The following is a 17,532-nucleotide window of genomic DNA, read 5'->3' on the forward strand; positions in this document are numbered from 1 at the left end:
GCAAGCTTTTGTGTGTGCTCGGCTGGCATGCATGCAACATGGTTTCTGGGCCATCTTCGTCACATGCGGCCTTTGGAAATAGACTCCCAGAGGAAAGATCTTAACTGGTGAGCTGAGTGTTAAGTAGAATGCTGGTTACCAGAAAAGGGTGCTGTTTGGCTCTCACCATTGACAGGACTCTGGTTGAGTGACTTTTTGGGAGTCTTCATCTTCATCCCAGGAAGGAACAACCTAAAATTTATCTGATGAATGAGCTGCCCATCCCCCCAAACATATTTACGTATTAGCCATGTTGATGTCTGCTTCTGGTGTTATGTGGACTTGGGTACAGAAAAGTCTTTTCATGCAATTACATGCAATTTGGATGCAAAAGAAGGTTGAGGTTTTTTTTTTTTTTTTTTTTGGTATCCTTTTGTAACTGTGTGCTGGCTGCTGCAAGGTTTATTTCTCAGAAAGGGAAAAAATGAAATATATAAAATGCATTTTCTCTAAATACTATGATGATAGATATTTGCTTTGATGTAGTGTTCAAATTCACATGACACCAAAAAGTATTGGAATTTTTCTTATAAGTGATTACTTAGGTGTTTTCAGTGGTCACTGGTTTATTTATGACAATATAAGAATTTAAGTTTAAGTAAATTCTAAAGAAAATTATTTTCTTGCAGATATAAGTTTTTTCTTATATGCGTTATATACTAAATTAATATGCTTTTATAATTCAACAATATTCATTGAAAATATACTTATTAAGAGTCTGTTATGTGTCACACCCAATCCTGGGCATTGGAGATTGAGATGATGCTATGATTTGAACGTTCGTGATCCCCCAAAGTTCTTATGTTGGAACCTAAGACCCAAAGTGATAGTATTAAAAGGTGAGGACTTTAGGAGGTGATTAAGTCATGAAGGCAGAGCCCTCATGAATGGGATTAATGACCCTTTAAAAGGGCTGAAGGGAATTAGCTAGGCCCCTTTTATGCTTCTGGCCCTGCCTCCATGTGAGGACACAGCATTTGTCTCCTCTGGAGGATGCAGCAACAGGCGCTATGTTGGAAGCAAAGACAGGGCCCTCATCAGACACAACATCAGCCAGTTACTGGACTGTGAAATTCCCAGCCTCCTAGAACTGTGAGAAATAATTTTCCATTATTTATAAATTACCCAGTCTTAGGTATTTTGTTACAGCAGCACAAAGACAGATGCCAATAGGAAAGATTATGTTTCTTCTGTTCTGGCATTGAAGTACTATGGGAATCACCAATGAACATTTAACAATCCTACTAATATCGTCCATTTTGTTCACTGTTCTATCCTCACACTTTCAGTAGTGATGGATGTATAACTGGTGCTCAGGAGGTGTTCATTAAGTGAATATCATGAGGCCAGTGTTATGATGGTGGAAATGCAAGGGTGCCATGGGGAGTCAGGGATGTTTTCTTGAAGGAAGCCTTATCTCCAGTCTGCCCTGAATGTTGAGTTAGAGCAGCGCCAAACGACCCAAAACAGCAAAAACAAAAACATCATAATAACACTTTTTCTGTGCTTACATGGAGTTTTCCAAATTATTTAGTTATGTCATAGTTTTTTTGCAGAATCAATAAGCAGAATTTAAATTTCCAGCCATCAATAAATTTATACAAGAAGGTATCAACCAAACAGCATATCATTAGAGCTAACAGACTGATTTCAAAACATTCTGACATGCAATTTAGTAAATCTGTAAAATGAGTGATACAGTTTTATTTGCCATGTTCTCTTTTTCCCACACTTATTGTGATAAACTTTGTTTCAGTTTACTCCAAGCACAGGGCTGAAACCAATATAAGAAATAATATGGATATTTTTGCTGGATATCATCAGCAAATTTTCACATCTTTTTGAGAGTTTTAGGTAAATATTAAAAAGTATTAAAAATTATGTGAGGGTAAATGTCAGTAGAAAACTGTCCTAAGGGTAAGTTTCAACCAATTAGCCATGTTTATTGAGTTTCTAGTATGGAGGGTGATTAGAAGTCCAGATTCTGGGGCCAAGCTGCCTGGGTTGAATTTCAGTCTCTCCATGTAGTAAGTGGATTCCTCAACTGTGCCTTCCACTTCTTCCTTAGAAGAATGACAATAACTGTACTTGTTTTGAGGATTAAATGAGAACATGTGGATTGCCTTAGAATAGTGCCTGGACTATTGTAAGAACTATGTATTAATCATTATCATTTTTCCTATACTTTATTTTGTATGCATTGATTATGTGCCACATGTGAGATATTATGTACATTGCAGCATGTACAACTTTGTCTTGAAGATCATAATCTAATTGAGGAGAAAAAAACCTAAAATACATGAAATAACTAAACAACCATAAGTGTTCAATGCTGTGATATAAAGTTTAAGGGCAATTGAAGTTGAGATAAGGGGAAAGCTCTGTGTGGGTTAATAGTAATATAGAAAGTAAAGAATTTATAAAGTAAAACAATAGTGAGCATCAATGGCAACCTAAATTACAATATATTCTTAGCATTGTTAAAATATAGATATGGGGGTCAGGTGTGGTGCTCATGCCTGCAATCCTAGCACTTTGGGAGGCTGAGGTAGGAGGATGACTTGAGGCCAGGAGTTTAAGACTACCCTGGGTAACATAGGGAGATCCCATCTCTACTAAAAATTTAGAAAAAAAAATTAGCTGGGACTGGTGGCATGCATCTGTAGTCTCAGCTACTTGGGAGGCTGATGCAGGAGGATCATTTTAGCCCAGGAGATTGTGCCACTGCACTCCAGCCTGGGCAATAGAGCAAGATGCTGTCTTTAAAAATATTTTTTAAAAATAGATATGCTTTAAAAGAAAACACTTTCTCTGGATCAATAAGAAGAAAAGTCTCACTATTCCTTCATTATTTATGCCTTTAAGAAGTTATTTATTTGTATAAATTTATGGAGCACATGTGCAATTTTGTTGTATGCATAGGTTGTGTAGTGGTCAAGTCAAGGCTTTTAGGGCATCCAGCATCTGAAAATAATGTACATTATATGCATTAACTAATTTATCATCATGCTCCTGCTGTTTATGCTTTTAGTGAAAGTCTGACAATGTGCTATGCATGTGGTGGGTGTTGGAGAAACAGATGAATAAACACACTGTCTCTCCTCACAGTCCATGGAAGGGAGAGGCTGAGAAACAAGATGCTGTGGTATAAAGCAGTGAGGAAGACTGTTGGTGTTTTTAGAGCATGAGGGAGAGACAGGGGAGGGGCACCAAGAGGAGAAGGGATACAGAGATGGAGGCTTCATCAATCTTTCAGATGGTCAGAGTCACAAAAGTGGAACCATTCATCCAAAGGACACTGTCCAGCAGAGAGAAGAGAGCTGAGAAGGAGGTAGATGCATCTGGTATGCACATCCTGCCCATCTTGGCACAGTAGCAGCACAGAGTAACTGAATGAGAAAAATGAAGGCTCTTAAATATGAAGGCTTCATTTCTGACAAGGATCTTCCTCTGTAAAGAAAAACATTAAATGTTAAATCAGTAGACACGGTAAAGTATTGTTCCTAATTCTTCACCTCATTTCCCTTATGGAATTGTACATCCATGCTTTTTTACCTTGTGATCTAGTTCCTCTTCCAGAGTGGTCAGGACATATTTCTTATGCCCACGAAAATTGGGCATGGCCATATAATTTGCCTGGCCTGATAGCATGCTAGGGGACGTAACACAAACAGAGGCTTTAAATTTATGTCCATGTTTTGGCTTTTCTTCTCGGGCTTTTTTGATTCCTCATGAGAGAAGAATACACCAGGTGTGGCGACACTTTCAACCTGAACCCCAAAAATGAGCAGCCTACAGTTGACTAGAACCTTGGAGTCCAGCTTTTCTCAGCTATGCCTAACCTAGATCAGTGGAAGCCCAGTCAGCCTACACACATGTGAGCATGAAATTAATTGTGAGTTGTTATAAGCACAGAGATTTTCATTTCATTTGTTACAAAGCAAAAGCAGAATGCTATAGCATATATAATCTGGAAGGTCATACTTGACTTCTATTCAGATTAGCCTTTGTTTGTTTTTAAATAGATAAATACTTATTTCACTGTTACTGAGAATTGGATGTGACTATCTTCAGGCAACCTACTTCTTAGCATCAAGATGCTCCTGATAGTGCAGGGAATTAACTCAGGCTGGTAGGGCTGGTAGAGTGAGAGAGAACTAACAACCAACCAACTAACCAACCACTCCCCTACTCTTTCAAGATCGTACAGGTGAGGGAATGAGAATGACTAAGAGGTTAGGCAGAGTCTCTTTATTTTACTAATTTTAATTAGATAACTTAGTGACAATTTTTATTAAATACTCATATTCTTGCAAAACATCAATAAGTACAAAATAATAATTTAGAAAAATTTGTAATATAATTTAGAGAGTTTCAAAAAGACTATACTACTACATTTGGGAGAAGATTTTTTAAAGTTATAGAGAAAATATTTCTCTGAAATAGTTATTTTTTAATTCAAAATACCAACCTCTAAGAAAAATAACTTTTCAGAAGTATATTTAATATGATTATTCTAGTATAGTCACACATTTCTTAAGTCAGTATTGACTATTCCCAGGAAACAGAAAGTAGTAACATTCTTTCTACTGTCAACATCCTACAACAAAAGAGACATTAAAGCTGTCAGAAAGTAGTAGTTTACAGTATGTTTAATTAATCTTTAAAAATGATAAGTATGTGAAGTGCTAGATATATTAATTAGCTTAATGTGATCATTTCACAATGTGTACATATATCAAAACATCACCTTGTACACCCTAACTATATGTAATCTTTTTTCTAAGAAGTTTACTTTAATAAAGCCGAAAGTGGGCCGGGTGTGGTGGCTCATACCTGTAATCCCAGCACTTTGGGAGTCCAAGGCACGTGGATCACCAGAGGTCAGGAGTTCAAGACCAGCCTGGCTAAGATGGCAGAACCCCGTCTCTACTAAAAATACCAAAATTATCTGGGCGTGGTGGCACGCACCTATAATCTCAGCTCCTCAGGAGGCTGAGGCAGGAGAATCTCTTGAACCCAGGAGGCAGAGGTTTCAGTGAGCCGAGATCATGCCACTGTACTCCAGCCTGGGTGACAGAGTGAGACTCCGTCTCAAATAAATAGATAAAACTAAAGCTGAAAGTGGGGGAGGACTGTATCATGTTTAAACCTTGATTTAATGCAGTTAATTCATTTACTACTGTTGACAGAACTTTTCCATGTAGTTTCCTGAAACAAGCCAAAGCCTATCTTCTTCAACTACTGATGAGAATTTCCTTTGCATCATGGACTAGCCTCTAGCTCAGTTGAATTCTGGCTCAGAAAGTTTTGTGAAATGGAAGAACCATGACAGCGATGCCAGCCAAAATTTTTTGTTCATAGATTTAAGATAAAACCAACTATTCATTGAAATTCTACTGAAAATTCTCATAAATAAACATATATACACACATGATTCAAAGTTTAACATAGCTCAACTCAGGTTTAGCTCATCAAGTGTTAATGGACACATGTGAATGGTAAGAGAGTTTCTTAATGTGATGTTAAATTCTTTGTGGGAACAGAATAGCATAGTAGTTTTAAAAAAGGGCTTCTTGAGTAAGTTTGCCTGGATTTTATCTCTAACTTCTCCTCTTTTTAACTGGGTGACCATTTTTAGACTTATTGGGACTTTATTTCACCATCTGCTAAGTAGAGATAATAATACCACCTACACCAAAGGGTTGTTGAGAACATTAAATGAGCTAATAAATGCAAAGTTCTTAAAGCAGTGCCTGTCACATAGGAACTAATAAATGTTGACTAATGCATTTGCATGACAAATGACTAAAATCTTAGAGACAAATCGAATATGCCTAAAATGTTGTTCCAGTTTAGTTCCTATGCTTACTCCTAATTTACGCCTATTTTATTCAGATTCACTCCCTCTTAAATGAATACCTTAGGTCCAGGTATGCTGGTAAATAGCGTACTTCAATTCAGGCCATGTTGTTTCCATTGAACTAGTTATTGGGAAAACTGGAAACTTTTGTTTTCCAGAGCATTTTGAAATTTGGAATTGCATATAAGCACTGGAGATCGGTATTTTGTGATTTCCATTGGTTTGCTATTATCTTCAGTGAATTCAAACACATGGGCATTATTTGTACAGAATATGGTACCAAATGGAAAGTACAGTCTGTCTTCGTTTTTTATCATCCTGAGAACAATATCATGGTTATGGTAGAGACACTTGGTGCTCACTGAATTTCCACATACTTCCCTGCACTTCCCGGCCTCCTCTGCACTTGGTTTGGGGCAATCAACTGTGAGCAGAAGAGATGTGAATCACTTCCTGGCCAAGGCAGTTAAGAGGTGTGTGCCTCCTCCATTTCTCTCTTCCCCTGCTGTGGCAACTTTGGAAGACACGACTTGAGATATGGAAGTGCCAGAAGATGAAGGGAACCTAGAGATATCTAACTCACTAAATGGTGAGCCTGGAAATCTGCGTAAGACTTGACTTATGTGAGAACTAAATATGGTGTCACTAAGATTCTGAGTTTGTCTGTTGTAGCAGCCACATCAGTTACTGAGAATAACAAAACAATGGTCAGCTGAGAATGAGCTCAGTTAAGGCCATGTAGTGATCCTTCTAATGACAATGGAGAGGGAAAAAAATGAGTGTGACTTGTAACCCTAATAAAAGATGGGGTTGGATGTGCTCTTATTTCTTCATGGAATTGCATGTAAACTGTAGTCCAATTGCCAAAATAATTTTAAAAGAAGTTTTCATCTTTTACTTGGATCTTTTGAAGAGCATTAAATGAAATCCCACTTATCTCTTCAAACAGTTCTCAAAAGCTCCTTTTCTCTCCTTCTAAATACGCCTTACAGCAGTGGACTGTGAGGTGACATCCATCCTGAAGATCATACCCCTCTGGTGGCTTTGTTGATGTCAAAGCGAGGGAACAGTACCGTATTAGCCAGTTTTCCCAGCATAGCTCATCAAATATTTACCTAGACATTTACTCTCCTCACTGTCCTTCATAGTCACCTAGAAGCCACATTGTCTTTGCTGATGTCACTATACACATGCATGCACTCACCTATACACATGCAGATCTAGCTATGAATTATTTCATGACCTAAGTGGTATAATGTATGTACTTGCCTATCTATCTATCTATCTATCTATCTATCTATCTATCTATCTATCTATCATCTGATGTTGTGATATATATGACACTGAGAGCATTCAGTGATTCAATGAAACTGCTACCTAGAACACATTTACGTTTAAAACAACTTCTGCTCCTAATTAATGCCCAAAATACCCATATCTCTTCACAAGCACTGAAGCATAGTGTAAGTTAAACACATAAAATCCTTTATTCCAGTTTATGTGTGTATATATATACACACACACATACACACACACACACACACACACATATATATAAGCCTTATACACTTTGAGACAGAGTCTGGCTCTGTCACCCAGGCTTGAGTGCAGTGGCATGATCTTGGCTCACTGCAACCTCCACTTCCCAGGCTCAAGCAATCCTCCCACCTCAGCCTCCCAAGTATCTGGGTGCTGTAGGCGAGTAGGCATTCCCTATCATGGCCAACTAATTTTTGTATTTTTTGTAGAGATGGGGTTTTGCTGTGTTGCCCAGGCTGGTCTCGAACTCCTGAGCTCAAGCAATCTGCTCAGCTCGGCCTGCCAAAGTGTGGGGATTATAGGTAGGAGCCACTACACCTGGCCAAGGCTATTATTAAAACCAGGAGAAAATGGATCTAGATTTCTTTCACCATTCAGGAGCGTATAAAGAGAGTGTAAGCCAGAAGGGTCAGGAGACCCACCACGTGCCCTCTCACCTTGAGCTCCTGACAACTGCTTCTGGATCCCATTAGTAAGTTCTTGCTCACATCCTCAGTGACGGTGCCAACTCACCAGCTCTCTTTCTCTGTTTCTGTTTCTGGGGTAAGAGTGTATAGTGATACCCCTCCTGTGACATCCTTGCTTGTTACGTATTAAAGGGAGGTGAAATCACATATAACCTCACGTAAAGACAGAAACAAATTCCCCATGCTTAAGAAGGAACATGACTTTCTTCATGGACAAAATATATTTAAGACAGTGAGGGGCAATGGTTGAACCTTAAAGAAATTATGCTATGTGAGATAAGCCAGATACAAAAGGGCAAATATTGTTTGATTACTCTTCTGTGAAGTGCCTGGAATAGTCAAATTCATAGAGACAGAAAGTAGAATATTGATGACGAGTGGCTTGGGGGAAGGAGGAATGGGAGTTATTGTTTAATAGTTGCAGAGTTTCAGTGTGAAAAGATAAGAAGTTCTGAAGTTGGATGATGGTGATAGTTGCACAATAATGTGAAAGTATTTAATGCCACTCAAGTGTATGGAAAATGGTTTAAATGGCAAATTTTGTATTATGTATGTTTTACCCCTCACAAAAAAAGACAACGAAGGGTATAACTAACCAATTTAAAATATGATGAAAACTCTGGAGTTGGAACAAGTTACTTCCCCTCAGTCACCAAAGTCCATGCTATTGGATTGCAGAGGGGCTTGCTTCATTTCCTGTCTCGCATCTAGGTGCCAATTACAGAGGTGACCCACATACACTATTGAACAGGGATCAATGGAAAGATGGAGTGCTCTTCTCACTGTTAAACATTGATCTCAAAGAAGAAAAAGTTCCAACACAGATATATCATTTTCCTTTGTTTATTTCCTATCTAAATAAATTAGAAGGCTAAATGAGATGAGAAATATTTCATTGATAGGATATTAATCATTAGATAATAGAGACCATGAAAACAGCTCATCAAAATTCATTAATGTTTGATTAGTCCCAGTTTGGGGTAAGACTCTTTTGATTTCAAAAATAATGGTCTGTTGCAGTATCTGGTAGCATACTGCTGCAGTGCATAAAAAACACTGGGGGAATTTAATGCTTTAAGTAGTATAGTGTTTCCAGTTTAGGTTTATAGGTGCTCTAGGGGTGGATTCTCATTATCTTGGGGTGCCTTCTGCACTTCTGTCTGTAATGGGATTTTTCATGAAGTTCAGTGGATCATAGATTCTAGTATCAAAGAGTTACAATTCTGAAGTCTAGGCAGGAAAACTCAGTATTATCTTCTCTTGAAAAATTTACTGGACCCCAAAAGTGGAAGGCTGTCAGAATAAAACTTAGCTGGCTTTCCTAGCTTCTCCTGTATGTCTTGTGGACAATTGTCTCTCCTCCCCGGTCCTATTTTCCTCAGCTGGAATGTTTTCCCAGTGTCTACCTGCCTGTTTAAATTCTAACCGTCCCTCAAGACCTGCTGGAAACCCTGTCAGCCACATCCCCTTCCTCAGTAGCCCAGCCCTCCTGGGATGTTCTTGTATTTTCTGAATCACTCATTTAGATTTAGCATTCACTGAACTTGCACATTTGATTTTTTTCCATAAGAAATATGTGTGGTAGCCAGTTTCCAAAGCGACCCCCAATAATCTCCACCTCCTGGTTTTCACACATTTATGTAGTCCCTTCCATATTTTATCGGGGTTGGTCTGCGTGACCAACAGTATGTGGCAGAAGTAATGGGATGTCCCTTCTGATATTAGGGTATAAAAAGACTGTGGCTTGAGTGAGACTCCATCTCAAAAAAAAAAAAAAAAAAACAAGACTGTGGCTTCTATCTTGGGTTCTCTCTCTCTCTCTCTCTCTCTCTCTCTCTCTCTCTCTCTCTCTCTCTCTCTCTCTCCCTCTCTCTCCCTCTCTCCCCCCCCTCCCCCTCTCCCCCTCTCACCCTCTCCCCCTCTCCCTCCCTCCCCCATTCACTTTCTCTTAGATCACTCCCCCAGAGGAAAGTCAACTGCCATGTCAGGAGACCACTTAGACAAACTATTGATAGGTAAGGAGCTGAGGTCTCCCAGCTCCGCAGGGAGGAACTGAAGCCCGACAACAACTTCGTGACTGAGATTGGAAGCAGGTGGAGCCTTTGAATGAGACTACAGTTCCAACCGATAGCTATACTGCAGCCTTCGCAGACATCTTGAGCCAGATTAACCCAGTTAAGCTGCTCCTCAATTCCTGGCCTATAGGAACCATAAGGTAATAAAAGTTGGTTATTTTAAGCCCCTAAATTTGAATAATTTGTTATGTAGCATTAGATAATGAATGCAGTACCTTATCTCTCCAGCTAGACTACAATCCTTGAAGAAGGATTTCTAGCTTCCAGCTAATTCTTCAGGATGTCTGTACATATCCATTGGATTGAAGAGAAGGGTAGATAGATGGATAACTATTTTTATCTACCTCCGTGAACTTTTTCACAGATGCTAACCATTCTGAACAATGTTCTGTGAGGTGGGTAAAAGAAAATTGACAATACTAATCCTATTTCAATATGAGTGCCATCAGTTGAAGAAAATACTTTAAACATGGAGCTAAAACTTGGCAGAGGCTGGTGACAAGGCCCTGAATTTATAATATAATCCACTAATGTAATTTTTTTCAAATCTTTTCATTCCATACACTTTCTGGAAGTCCTCTGGTGGCCTCTTCAGCTGTGGTGCCCTGTGGTTCTTTGCAGGCACCGCCCTCGTGCACCTGCTGTGCACCTGCTCTGTGGAGTTCTACTGCTCCAAGCTCCAACGCCTGGCTATCCTCAGCAGCATCACACCACATATTGAAAAATGCCTGACCGTGACCCATTTTATTCATCGCTTCTTTTTTATTTGTCACAGATACTATGGTATCAGATAAAGATAACACCACAAGGCTGTTACAAAAGGAGAAGGAGAACATACCATCATAGAAATGTTACAAACTAAAAATTGAAGAGTACTCTCTCTGCCTCTTTATCATCAATCACTTTGCTCCAAGGTGCTTTGGCAAGAGAGATATTTTGGGACAAACAGTAACCGATATGAGGAACATGTGTTGATTTGCTGCATCTATGATATAACTAATAACAGATGGATGTTATTTATAAACTCTTACATATTTATCCTAGTTCTTTTGAACCCCTTTCTATTCTGGGTCTATCAGCTGTTGCTGTTTGGATAATTAATTACACAACCAAACTCAATTTAAAATTTTGAAATGTACGTTTCCTGTAGGGTCTGCTTATTACATTTCTTGTTTGTGCTGTTGAATATTTTATATGCTGCTTACAGCCTAAGGTGCTTGAGTGCACACACACACACACACACACACACACGCACACACAAAAGATGCTGATTGGATCAGTTTTTTAAACTTCATTTAAGTTTTTCTTTAGTTACAATCCTTTAAAAAATACTCCTCACTCCTAATATGACCATATCTGTTTCAGCAACAACAGAACTAATCAAAGAATGTGGCCTGGATTATCATGCACAGCTTTTAAATTTATAAGTTGCTCAGAATCATTATTGAATGATTATTGATAATATGCTTTAGAAAATAAAACTCTTGAATCAGTTAAGCTTAATTGGACCCAAGACGGCATTCCACTCCTAGCCTCTCTCTATGTAGAGAAATAGAACATTTTTGTAACCAATAAGCAAATTGACTATTGAAACAGCAGACCTGTACTATCCTGAAGATCAAGGAAGGGAGGTGGGTTGGTAGGAGGGAAGGAGAGGGAAAAGGAGAAAAAGGGTTTTGTTTTTATCATTACATGTGAATATTGCTACAATCAGTACAGTTGAGCTTAAATTCCCCTTACCAACTCTGAATTCAGGTCTATCTGGTTGGGATAAAATGAGTTTGGTTGGAAGAGGAGTATTTAAATGAAAGTCATAGAAAGTCAGGAAGGGTTTATCCAGTTCTAACTGGTACTTCTTTTTTCCGGCTGAAAAGCTCTCAGATTCTAAATTTCTGCCCTTTTCAAAATTATCAAAGAATGTCAAAGGAATTATTTTTAAATTCATCTTTATATCCAAATGGCTGTGAAAGAACCGGAATGAAGCCATTATCAATGGAAATGGAGTTTTCTATTCAGCAAGAGTTCAAAGCTCTAAATAATCATTAAAATTGGCAATGGGATAAATAAAAAAACCGTATAGATGAAAACAAAGTGTAATGTGTTAAACATATTCTTTAAAAAATAATTTTAGTCTCTGAACGCAAGGTGCAGCTAAACAAAAAAATAATAATTTTAGTCATACTCCAAAAAAATTCTGCATCCATAAAATTCATTGCTGGAAAAGCAATTCTTAATATGGTCTTAATACTGATGTGCTTAAAAAAAAATAAGACATTAAGCAGCATTATGGATGGTCAGAATTAGGCTACACAAGGAAACAAATGGATATTTAAAAATTGGCCAGCGGCCTCACCTGTATTTCTGGCACTGGTAGTATAAGAGTGTCTTTAAATTATTCCTAATGGGCCAGAGTCCTTGAATTATTGATGTTGGGTGATGTGGAGATAGACTGAGGCTCTACATAGGTTTAAATACTCTCTCTACATGCCTTTTCTACTTAGTGATTTCTTAGCTTGGATCTGAGATGCTCTCATCCTATAATTATCTTATGTTTTAAATGTTCTTTTGTAAAATTAATCGATGGTTTTTCTATTGCTTGTTTCTAAAAACTTGTAGATATTTAGTGTGTTTACTCTTAAATATTTGCTGCTACAATATTAATACACATTTGTGTTATGATGATGATCTTATTGTATCTGATTGGCCTTAGTACATACCCGGTAGCCAGGAGATGGTGCATCTCTGTGAGGTCCCTTTTTGAGGACTTCCAAAGAGGCAGTCCATAAGAGGGTAAGAGTATAGGCTTGAAAATGACCATGCCTGGGAGAACGGTGGAAGGTAGGGGTTAAGAGCATGAATTCTGAAATCAGACTGCCTGGGTTCAGTGTAAGGCAAGCTCCACCAATTATGTGTTGAATGATCTTGTGTATGTTACTTAAACTATTTGTGTCTCAGTTCTCAAACATATATGGGAAATTAATAATAGTATCTTCCTTATAGAGTTACTGTGAGATGACATACGTAAAATTTAGAGCAGTATCTTGGCATACTTGCAGTCAGTCACTATTTATTATTATAGTAACTATTACCATGAAAAGGTTCAAGTTCCAGCTTCATCACGCACCAATATGATTTATGTAATGCCTTAACCTTTCAGTTTGTCCATCTCTCAAAGAAGGATTATCAAGTCTATCTCACAGGGTTGTAATGGGAATGAATGGCGTATCATAAAAAGTGCCTAACGGAACTTAGAACTTGAAGTATGTAAGTGCTTAGTCAGTGTATACACTCCATTACTGTAACTGGTTCAATGGTTTATTTCTCAGAGTCCTGACCAGTGACGCTTGAGAGTGAGATTGAACTCGAGCTTTACAGGAGGGAGGTGCATCAGTTTGAGAGTCATATACAAAGTTTGACTAGAGCTGAGGAAACTCAGAGGGAAACCCCTTCCCCCAGCCAACTTGTTCCACCCTGGCGTATAAGTCAGAATGCTAGTGGGAAAGATGGTGGGTGGCTAGACTGCTGGGAGAGGTAACTTTCTCATCTCCTATTGGAAGTTTTTAAAGAGTTGTTGAACTGGTGATTTTCTAGAAAAGTGGTCCTGAAGATGTGCTCCAAGGACTACTGCAAGTCCTTGAGAACCTTTTGGGGTTCTGTGAACTCAAAAGTACTTTTATAATAATATTAAGAGGTTATTTGCTTTAATAAAGTTTCATTTATAAGTTAGACACGGTAAGAGATTAGCAATAATAACTAATAATAAAATAGAACAATTATAACAATATGCCAGCATCACTACTCTTGCACGTTGAAGCCATTATTAAGTACAATAAAGGTGACAAACATGAGTGTTGCAATATCATGACAGTCGATCTGATAACCCAGGCAGTGACTGAGTACCACAAGGCTGGGTAGCATAGATAGTGTGGATATGCTGGACAAAGGAATGATTCATATCCCAGGCAGGATGGAATGAGACAGTGCGATATTTCATCATGCCACTCAGAATAGTGGACAACGTCAAAAATTTGAATTTTTTTTTATGGAATTTTCCATTCACTGTTTTGGGGTCATGGTTGACCTTGGCTAAATGAAACTGTAGAAAGTGAAACTGGGTAAGGGAGAACTGCTGTATCAACAGATACAACTCACATAAACAAAACCCAGCTCTTTGGGGTCCTCAATAATTTTTAAAGATGTAAACATGTCCTGAGACCAAAGTGTTTGAGGTTCACTAACCCAGGCAAAGGGGACCATCCTATCTGAGAATTAACCAGATTCTGTCTCTAGGTATTTGATGTTAGAAACTGCCTAGAATACTCATCTGTTTCCCTGAATCTTTGCCTTCAAGTTTCCAAACTCTTCTGCAGCCCATCCTCATCCAAATTAGGTCTGTTGACATGTTTTCCTCCTACAAATGATAATACAGTGGATTACTCTGTAGTTTCCTTTGACTGCCGTCATTTTTAGGCTTTCCTGAGACTCTAGTCTGTTTGATTGGATTTCAGCGACATTCTCTTATTCCTGACTGGATTCTGGACACAACCTGTTTCTCTAATCATCACGTTTACAATCAACCTCTCAGGGTGGATCATTTGGTTTAGGTTTCTCAAGGTTAGTGCCAGAGTGCATTCTTTTTCTAATTCAGTCTTTCAAATTTTGGGTCATTTTAATAGCGCTCCTACCACTGCACTTCTTGTGCCAAATATATAAATAATAAAAGCTTAAAAAGCAATATGGAATTTATTAAGAGTGTCCAAGTTAAATTAGGTGGCTGGTCTTTCCTATCCTGAATTGTTATAATCATAAAAGTCTAATAGGCTTATTCAGATACATGAAAGGACATCTGGAAAACAAAGCCATGTGACTCTTCATTTGAAGTGCTTATGAAAAGCTGTTAAAATGAATTAATTTGAAGAGCTTGGAAATATATCAATACTGTGTGAGGCAATCATGCAAATTAATATGGGCCCAAGGTCCTGGGTCAGACAGGGTAAGGCCCAAAAGAAGTTTGACTTTGAACAAGTAAGAATGTTAATAAATCTTTAAAAATTATCTACATTTACCGACAACAGGCGCTTCCTTTTGTTAGATGTTTCTTTGCCCTTACCTACAAATTAGAAAGACTAGTAATTAATAAGGAGGAGGGAGGGATGAATAGGCAGAGTACAGAGGATTTTTAGAGCTGTGAATCGACTCTGCATGATACTCTAATGGTAAACACATGACATTATACATTTTTCCAAATATACAGAATGAGCACCACCAAGAATGAAACCTAATGCTGATTTGGGTGATAATGATGTGTTAATGCAGGTTCTGGTGGGGGAGGCAGTGGTTGGTGGTGGAGGGATTATGCATGTGTAAGGGCAGGGGATGTATGGGAAGTTTCTGTACCTACCACTCAGTTTTGCTGTGAACCTAAAACTACTCTAAACCATCATTCTGAGCAAACTATCGCAAGGACAGAAAACCAAACACTGCATATTCTCACTCATAGGTGGAACAATGAGAACACTTGGACACAGGGTGGGGAACATCACACACCGGGGTCTGTCGTCGGGTGCGGGGAGTGGGGAGGGATAGCATTAGGAGATATACCTAATGTAAATAACAAGTTAATGGGTGCAGCACACCAACATGGCACATGTATACATAGGTAACAAACCTGCACGTTGTGCACATGTACCCTAGAACTTAAAGCATAATAATAATAAAGTCTATGAAAAACATAAGCGTGTCAAGTTCTGAATTTTTATAGACTTTATGTTCTACACTACAAAGTTTAACACTTAATTATATACGACCATATTTTATACTCAAATTAACTTATACTTTGTCTTTTTTAAAATATTAGACTAGAAGTTCAAAGTTTTTCTAGTTTCAAATCTGGTTACTAGTTGTACAAATCTCAACTTTAAACAATGTAAAGTAGCCATAATCCTCTCACTTATCAGATTGTTGTGAAATTTGCCAAATTATTCATAAACAATGAAGTGTTCTAAAGTTAAAGATCTTGTTAAAGTCTTCCTGGGAGAGTACCTGCTTGAAATTGGGTTTAAATCCAGATTTTACTAATTACCAACTTATTGGCTATGTATTTGATAAGTCATTTAGCCTCTCTGAGCCTCGGTTACTTCATTGGTTTAAAAATAACCCTGAAAAAAAAATCCAATTCTCTCTTGAATTTCTCCCAACTAGTTCTAGGGGTGCTTACAGAGGTGTCAAGGGCACCCCATGCAATTTTCTGTTGCTTATCCAGGGCTCCTCTCGCTTCCCTCCTGTACTTCTCTGCCTCCATGTGGTGATGTCTCCCTGGACTCCAGCAGCTGCTGATACATTATCTCTTGCTGAGTAGCAAATTGTCTGAACATTTTGTGGTTTAAACAATAAACCATCTCACGGAGTCTGTGGGTCAGGGATTCAGAGGTGGCAGTGTAGCTGCGAAGTTCTGGCTCAGAACCTTTCATGAGGTTGTGGTTACTATGTTGCCTGGGGATGCAGTCCTCTGGAGGTTTGACTGGGCCGGGAGGTCTGCTTCCAAGATGGTTCACTCACATGGCTGTTGGCAGAAGTCTTCAGTTCAACAGTGTGCTAGAGCTGGCTCATGCCTGCTTCTAAGAGCCAGCTGTTAAATTTCAGGAATTTTGTAAGCCAATTGTTAAACACATCCATTATAGAAAATTAAATCATGTAAAGTTAATTTAAGTAAATTATATTAAAAGCAAAAGTAGTAAATACTTGTTAAAACCTTCAGCAGAATTACATTTAAAGAAATTTAATTGAGCAATGAAATGATTCACAAGTCAGGCAGCCCCCAGAATCACAGAAGATTCGGAGAGACTCCAGGGGTGCCTCATGGTCAGAATAAATTTATAGACCAAAAAAGTAAAGTGATGGACGGAAATCAGAAGTGATGTACAGAAACAGCTGGATTGGTTACAGCTCAGCGTTTGCCTTATTTGAGCAGAGTTTGAACACCTAGCAGTGTAAGAGTGGTTGAAGTAGGGCTGCTGGGATTGGCCAAGACTCAGCTGTTGCTTCAGGCACATACTCCTGAGTTAGTTTTTCAATCTTGTCTATCAAGTTAGGTTGCAGTTTGTGCAGAAGAACTCAAATATGAAAGTATGGAGTCCTTCTCAGGCCGTATTTAGTTCACTTTAACATACTCAAAACTCATCACTTCCTAATAATTTTACCTTTTTCTCCTTTATTTGTGTTCCTGTGGTTATTTATGTGTATTGTAACTGCCCAATGGGCTCACCTTGCCTGCTGCCTAGACAGAGCTGATTTACCAAGACAGGGGAAGTGTAAGGGATAAGGAATAACTAACGCAGAGGACAGCTGTGAGGGAGACTGGAGTTTTATTAGTACTCAAATCAGTCTCCCTGAGCATTAGGGGATCAGAGTTTTTAAAGATAATTTGGCAAGTAGGGGTTGGGGAAGTGGGGAGTGCTGATTGGTCAGGTTGGAGATGGAATCATAGTGGGTGGACGTGAGGTTTTCTTGCTGTCCTCTGTTCCTGGGTGGGATCACAGAACTGCTTCAT

The sequence above is a fragment of the Rhinopithecus roxellana genome, chromosome 18 (genome assembly GCF_007565055.1).
Source record: "Rhinopithecus roxellana isolate Shanxi Qingling chromosome 18, ASM756505v1, whole genome shotgun sequence".
In the NCBI taxonomy this organism is placed as follows: Eukaryota; Metazoa; Chordata; class Mammalia; order Primates; family Cercopithecidae; genus Rhinopithecus; species Rhinopithecus roxellana.